At 41.7% G+C, this 7,793-nt stretch overlaps 1 long non-coding RNA gene across 3 annotated transcripts; it reads left to right on the top strand.

Annotated features, from left to right (window-relative positions):
* Nucleotides 1-249: 249 nt before the first annotated feature.
* Nucleotides 250-7,532, top strand: LOC147755796 (uncharacterized). Of its 3 annotated transcripts, XR_015326631.1 has the most exons (4): nt 256-1,158; nt 1,848-1,940; nt 2,220-6,087; nt 7,107-7,532. It is a non-coding gene; the product is annotated as an uncharacterized LOC147755796 (long non-coding RNA). The 3 variants fall into 3 exon arrangements; XR_015326633.1 differs by lacking the exon at nt 1,848-1,940; XR_015326632.1 differs by lacking the exons at nt 1,848-1,940; nt 2,220-6,087 and having other exon boundaries at nt 250-1,158.
* The last annotated feature ends 261 nt before the right edge of the window (nt 7,533-7,793 follow it).

The raw sequence follows: 7,793 nt of genomic DNA, 5'->3' as shown, positions 1-7,793 counted from the left end.
GGCTGCTTTGCCCACTCTATCGTCTGCGAGGAAGTGGCCTACGCAGCAGAATCGGCTAAGGAAAAACTGTGTCAGTTGAGCTTTCGTTTTCACAGCCCCTACAACAATAGCATCTGCGGCCATGGCAGTGGTGACTTCTATAGAAATACTAGTCTTGCCAACCCCGCTGCGCCAACAACAGTAAAAGCCTTAGTCGCCATGAGTCAGTCGAACAGAATCGAGCTTTAGTCGCTCTAGCGCAGGTAAGGATTGCCAGCTAGAGGTACAGTACGTATAATAAGTTCGTGAAGTGCGAACAAAGCCTTCTCTCTTGTACTTTTTCGCGGTAGGGGTAGTGGGCAAGAGAATTTCACTAGCATTAGTTAAGCTGTGCAAGCGATAGGGGAATATGTCGTCGTCATGGCGAGGCAGAAACATTGTCATGGAAGGAAATGCTATCCTAAAAGCAGGAAGAGAAAATCTGTTTGCACTTCTGCGTTGCCTGCCATGTCCCTATTCGAAGTTCCCGGAGTTTGACTGTACTCATCTTCCTTCACATTGTGTGTTTGAGCGTGATAACTAAGAACCCAATGATGCGAATAGAGAAATTACGGACTGCTTGCTACAACGCAGACCAGAGGCTTAGTAGAGCGTTCAGAGGGGAGGAGTTCTGCACTCGTAGGCCATAAAGGGACTGTAAAGACCTCTGTAGAGTATATACTAGTAGGAGATGGGTTTGGTGGTATTGTGCTGTGTGGCTGGTTAGTCAACGAAAAGTTCGAAATTGTGCCATTAACTAAATGTTACGTGGCGCTTGAGGGGTAGAAGCAATGAAGATGCCAACAATTCACAGTTGACGTTCTGTGTGTGCGTAACTGCGATACGACGCTAAGAGATGGATGCCTTCCTTCGTTTACGGAAGACCGCATTAGCGTACGCGTCCGCAATGTTGTTATTATTATTATTTTTTGCGATATTAATTGCCGTGTTGTTGTGTACCGTGATTCCGCAACGGAGAATTTCCGTGTTCTCTCTAGGTAACCGAATTGCTAGGGTAGGGGCAACCCGCATGCGAAGTTGAGCATCACCTGCCTACCTGTCACGTGCACTGGAGATGTTCGACGATTTAATATTGTGGCAACATATAGGCACAAAAGTCGACGAGGAGAAGGAATAAAGGCATGATGCTAATATGAATACCCCATTCTTGTCATGTCCTAGTAGGCTATTGATTACTAACTAAAATGTCATTATGCTTAAACTATTCAAAATAGCATGATCCTAAATGTTTTTCGTTGAAATGCTTTATTGCGTTATAAATGGAAATAGTAAGAAACACGGGGTCCTGCAGCTAATTAAAATGCTTAAGTGTACCAACGGGAAAATGTACACCATGAAGAAATTTTAGGAAACTTTACTTAGCCTGAATAAATAAAAATAGTAATAATAGTACCTTGATAGATTTCGAGAAGTCTGCGCCATGATAATTAAGATGCCATGATGATTTTTTTTAATTTGAGGAACGTTGTAGTGGCAGAGATTCGATAATAGGACAATCCAAGTCAAAACCCAAGATTCGTTACTTACGTTCGAATCTTGGGTGTTAGCTTACCGCTTACACTCTAGATATGGGTTATAATGGAATTTTTTTTTTAAACTTGCGTTTTAGAATACTGCACCAAAATAACGCACTTTGGATAACCATTAGTTCTAGGATTATCGTTGTGTCACCCGTAGCACAAGATGCATGGCTACATTCGTAGGCAGGTGAATGCCCACAGCGGAAATGTAACCTTTTCTTTCAAACCAATCCCAGTTCCCATACGTTCATATTATTATATTTAAAATTAGACCTAATTATCTTCAAGGCCATTCAACATGAGGAAGGTTGACGAGCCGAAAGCAAAGATGTACGAAAGACCACCAGATTGATGCAATAATCTCTATCCGGTGAATACAAGGTCAGCATCTGTATATTTCCATAGTATCGTGGGGCATTTGCAGACCTATCGGAAAACCAATTTTTATCTTGTCATACCTATAGATCCTCGTCGTATTTTTGCATTCGGATCGTTCGTGTAAATGTATTCAAAAAGAGAATTTTTAATTAATTGTTGCAGCGTTCCATTTGCATTGGATTCTGAATATATAACGCATATCATTACCTACGGCACTAATCAGATTCGTATCGAGACTGTAACATTGCTTCGGCGATCTATTTTTTGCTTTGTCAAGTACAGGGCTAGCGATATGTCGACGTTGGCAAATGGCCATCGTGACGTATGGTTACAACGCCATTTCGTAGGTTCTGTTGGAGAAAAGCCAGATCAATTCAGCAAGATCAACCCGGCCTGGGTTCCTAGTGGAGGGCAACTCCTAGACGCTACACGGAAGGAAAGATCTAAAGACTAGTTCACAGTGTAAGAACGGACGGAAGTGTTAAAAAAGCTGTATTTGAATATAATGTTATTTGAGACTTTTGTGTAGCCTTAACTAAACTAATGAACAAAAAAACGAAGCACGCAAAAAGAAAACGGATTTTTGTTATTATTTCTATCGTAACGTATCATATCGTAAACGATCTGTGCTAGGCTTTTACGTTGGATAAGCTGCCAAGACAAGAAACTGCGGCTTTTTGTAGCAGAGCTCACTAATATAGCATTACGTAAAGAAAAAGGAGTGTGTTTTTCATACATTTCAATGGCATATGTTCAACAAACATAGAAATAGCGTGCTAAGGTCATACGTAGCATACTCCAGTCAGAATATATCGGGGTGTTTTCCTAAAATAAATCTATAAAATGGAAATATAATTACATTACGTGCCTTGGCTTTGTCTCAGTTCACATGACAACAAGTATCTCTGAACAACAATGAACTGCAGCTATGCGCAGAGATTTTTACAGAAATTTCTACAGTATCTTCTTAGACGCATGCGGGTATTGTGTAAAATAACCCAACCTGGTTAAACAGAAAAGTCTTTTTTATCCGTACCACATTAAGTTTATCGTTCGAAAATAGCGAGATTCGTCCAGGTGAATATAGTGACATCTTCATGTTCTTGGCTAATTTAGCAATAACTTATCGAAAATGACCCGCAGTTTACGGTGTCAGCGGATTGTAGGAAGCTTAATTCTAGTTTTTCGGGGTTTCTCTTTTAAATATTGTATACGAAGGATTTCTATCGTCATTGCCTTCGATAACCATTTTAGGGTACCTATAGATATTGTTTTCGTTCAATTATCTTCTTCCGGTAGTTGTCTGCCACCTAAAACGTAGACGGACATTTTTCAATACAAGCCCTGAAAACCTTGCCAGCAGTATAGTAACATGAGGCACCTCCTAGCAAGGTAATTTATTCATGTAAACTGACTCACAGCAGGATCGAACCCAGCGAATCAGAACGTACTTATTCATGGAGATAGATGCCTTTCTTAGCTGGGCTAAACTTTCCATTTACAGTCGTCTTCCGAGGCGAAACCCATAAGATCTGTGCTTAGTGTGTGCTCGTTAGTGTAGCGCGCTCGGTGAAACAACACCGGGTAGACATGTCGCGCACTCGGATCCTTATAGTCCAACAGATAACATGAGCTACACCCTTTCTGTAGCCGAGAAAGAACAATACGGCCATATTTTCTAGTATAGGAGTCGCTTGCATCAAAATGTTGGTTGGTAGTATACCATTTATTAACAGCTACAAATCTTGAATCGTCTGTTTCTATACGGGGCTTGCGTGCTAGTGCCACGTTCAGACTTGTAGCATTAAATCATCTCCATGCGTTAGCCGTCTGACAACCTACTTCGCCCAGACGAAACAACCAATGGTTTACAAATAATTTGATCAGAAATATGGACAGAACTGCACAGTTTTGACGTACATGTACCTATCCCGTAAGATATCTGTGGATCTTCCACGGGTGGATTAGCACCGCGCTGGGTCAGCTTTGCTAACGATAAGCAAATGTTAAGCCATATAACGTGTGAACTATTGGAATTTATTGCAACTTAATAGAAATTAGGTGAAATTTCCCAGCTGCTGTAAAATTTACAGGAGGAATTTGTACAAGGATGAAACATGGTCACGGTCGAGGAGAGTTCATTTTTAGTAATGCGGAAACCAGACCTGAAGTCATTTTCAAATCAGTAATATGGCCAGACCTTTATTTAATCGCGTATCGTACCTCTCGGAGTAGTCAACAGTGGTCGAAGAAGAATGTATTTTACCCTTTTCTATTTTGAGAACTCACTATAAAGCAACTGGGCACTATGTGATTGTTTAAAATAACCTTTTATAAAGGACTAACGCTAAGCAACTTTTATTTAATTCCCGTTGGTTGCTACAATGCCACGAGATTATGTAGGATGTGATAAAAGGTTCACAGGTGACTCTCTGAAGAAATCACTTCGTGTTAGAAATTAACATCACCTTTTACACCCTTTATCTGAAAGGCAACGTCCTGACCTTACCTACTCATGTAATGTTACCACAAGATGTGCTATAATTTTAGCAAACGTTGTAACGTCAAGCTAGACACTGCTGGATGTACATCACGCCGTGCTGTACAATCGAAGTTTGTACAACTACTTAAGGAATATTCACATGCCTATTTAGAGTAGCTGGCGTTTAAGCCCAAAGCAAATGTCTATCGTGAGAGTGTACTCCAATGTAATGTTCCGATTTCACTTTGTAAAGCATGCAGGCCTCTACTAACATACTATATTAATAACAAACCTCTAACAACCAACGACGAGATTAAAGGGAACCATTGCAGGATTTGAACGGGGCTAGACAAGCATCTGTTGCTTGAATTCAGCCTCAATCCTAAATTTTTATAACGAAATTCCTATAAAGTAAGGTCAGTTATTCAGGCCACTTGGGCCACCGCCACAGTCTGTTGACTAAAGTTACCACACCTAACGTGAAATTTGTATATAATCATTTTGCACGTATATCTATTACGTGTACGGGCGTATGTATACTTAAATTCCGAACAATGGTTGACCCATGCCTGTTTTGTCATTTTTTTTAATTGACATGATCCGTTGATGTTACGTTCAGCCTCACGATAGCTATAGTTAGAGGTACACACCAGCTGATACGCCCTTCTTACAGGTAGACATCTCCACCTATAATGCTTTGATGAACGGTTGCATCTGTAGCAAGGCTGCTATCATAGGCCAATAGCTATCATGACTCGAAAGTGGGCATTTACGCAAAGGTTTTTTTGCAACATGAATCCATGATGGATGAATGGATGGATGGATGGATATTGAGAACGTGTTATCAACGGCGCCGGTGGGACATATGAAAGCTACTCGGCCAGGACGTCGAGCGTGCGCATTTTATCGCTTCTCGCAGTAGTTTACAAATGATGCCAGAACAGAAAAGCTATGGGGCGCTCCAGTCCGAGGGAATTATTTCCCCTTATTCCACCAGTGGTATTCTTTTACTAGCAAGTTTCAACAACCCTATGACCTTGCGACAGTTACTTCATCAATCTGTTCTAACGTGAACGAATTCAGTTCATGTCACATCTAACTTATCGTGAACAATGTCTCCATTGCAAACTCGAATCTTTATAAGTATCTGATCGTCGTTTTTTCGAACTTCTGCTCCTGACGTTATCTCATCGCAGCCATCCGGCTGCAGTCATTCTATTCTTCTAATTCTCTCGAGCTTTGCTTTTACAGTTATTCCATTAGCCTGTTTAAATGATTGGCTGGATCCAGCTAAGCCTATAGTTAACCCGCTGCAATTATCCGGTTCTCTTTATATAGAAACGTCGCAGTTTTCTTATTCATTTCTTGCAGTCGTTGTTTGATTTCTGTCCCATATTTTCTGATCTCCCGTTGCGATCGACTGTCACACTTTGTATACTTAAAAAAAATCACTAATTCCAATTAATAATTCGAATATAAATGAAGATCATCTGCATATAAAGCCCATATCGAAGCTTGTATGTAATGCCAATCCGTTGCTAAGTCCTTATCCACTAGCGACTCTTGCTCAAATACAAAACACCTATTGGACTGCCACCACCCAATTATTGTTTGATTTATTTGATCCAAACTCTTCAATCAAGCTTCCAATTATCACCACGTTAATAGGTAAGCTCAGACTTTAGTTAAGACATTTCTGTAATCCTCTGTTTTATTTGTGATATCTGTTCATTAATGTTGACATGCTTTAGAAATTGTGAATAGTTTCGCAAAAATCACTACTTTACACCTACCCTGTCATCTTCAACTCACATCAACGACCTACTCTTTCTCTGATCGTTAAGCGCTGCTACCAAGAAACAGTTTACCGGGATGCTCGTCGTACGAGTACGGGAAACAAAAACAGTGATACACGTCAAAATTGAAGATCATTTGTCAAGCCATAGATAAATGTACAAATGTAGCATGAAGATATCGCTCTTTTGCATCCTGCTTGTTACTCTCCTCAGGGAGAAAAGATGGCTAAGAATCTTGTCAGCAAAACTATCTCGCCACTCATCGCTATTGCGTTTACTCTGTTTTCGAGCGTGACTCGCAGAGCTTACTACATTTTCATAATTACAAAGGGCGCCCATTGGTCTGTTTGGGTCGAAGTAGATAAACTAGTATTCATTCGCGTTATTTTTGGTTCTCTAACTCACTGACCCTCTACTAAAACAGATTTGTTTTGACCTACTTAAGTCTTTTGCTTCACATCACCCCCAGTGATCCGACGGTACTGGCGCATAGCTAAGAACTCATTCAGTGAAGAAAGTTACGCTGAGGGACAACGCCTGCAGCAGCGCCACTCAACCAGCAAATCCCTCGAGGCCGAACAGAAACTCGATGCTCATGTTCATCTCCCTTTGAGACTGGTCTTATGTTGCTAAGGCTCCCGACTGCTGGCCTCGATACCCCATTTCTAACCCGCGCTCTCCCTTTCTCCGTTTCATGTGATCTCCGGGGTAATTGATGAAACCGCTGACTCGCTCTTGCGAAAGTCAGCTGACGAGCTCTACTGTACCTTCTATCAGAACTCGACTGCTTTCAAGCCCTTTTCCCGACCTTAACCCCAGAGTTGTTCCGATCTGTTCAAACAAACAAGCCGCTAGCGGTTCCTGGCTGCAGTGCTAACTGGGCCCTTTTAGACTTCCAGGCAAACACCCCAGGCTCTGCTACCGTTGCGCGCTGCACCACAATGAAAGCATCAACTGGGACGCACGCAGTGACTGACTTCGTCTCTCATGCTCGTCGCTTTCGCATCTGTGATCTTCCCGGGAGCCGACGAGGCCTACCAAAACCAGTAACTTCGAAGTATTGAACCGGGCTCAACGCACCGAACTCGACCATCCAGAAGGTCTAATGGGATACGTCAGCGGAAGTGAATAGTTCACGGTAGAAGCGTATAGTTCGTAATAGAAGAGGACAGTGACATTGCCACCTCTGTAGCGTATAATTTGACCGTGGACAAATGGGGCTTTTACTGGCACAGCAAGGATGACCAGATCGCTCGAGGATTTGTTTTGGAAACGAGAGGTATCTCCTATAAGAATAAAATATAATACTGCAAAGCATCAACTGTGTTTTGTGCGTGGGTACAGGGGATCGAGTTGGGCATCTTACAGTTTCCGCAGCGTCTCCGAAATCTACAAGGCACTCTAAAATGACTGTCAGCCAGGTGCCAAGCACCTATAGTTGGTGCTGTGTTTGCAATGGTTCAGTGGTAGAATGCACCATCCTCCATTTAGTTCCCCCTACTTTGGTTTAAAAAAATAAGTTAGACATAAACTTTGATTCGTGCTGACAGAAAAGGGAAAAGCAATGCTTACAACAAT

The sequence above is a fragment of the Varroa destructor genome, unplaced genomic scaffold, assembly GCF_002443255.2.
Source record: "Varroa destructor unplaced genomic scaffold, Vdes_3.0 BEIS01000004.1, whole genome shotgun sequence".
In the NCBI taxonomy this organism is placed as follows: domain Eukaryota; kingdom Metazoa; phylum Arthropoda; class Arachnida; order Mesostigmata; family Varroidae; genus Varroa; species Varroa destructor.
The sequence above is the reverse complement of the archived record's forward strand: the minus strand, read 5'-3'. Positions and strand labels throughout refer to the sequence as shown.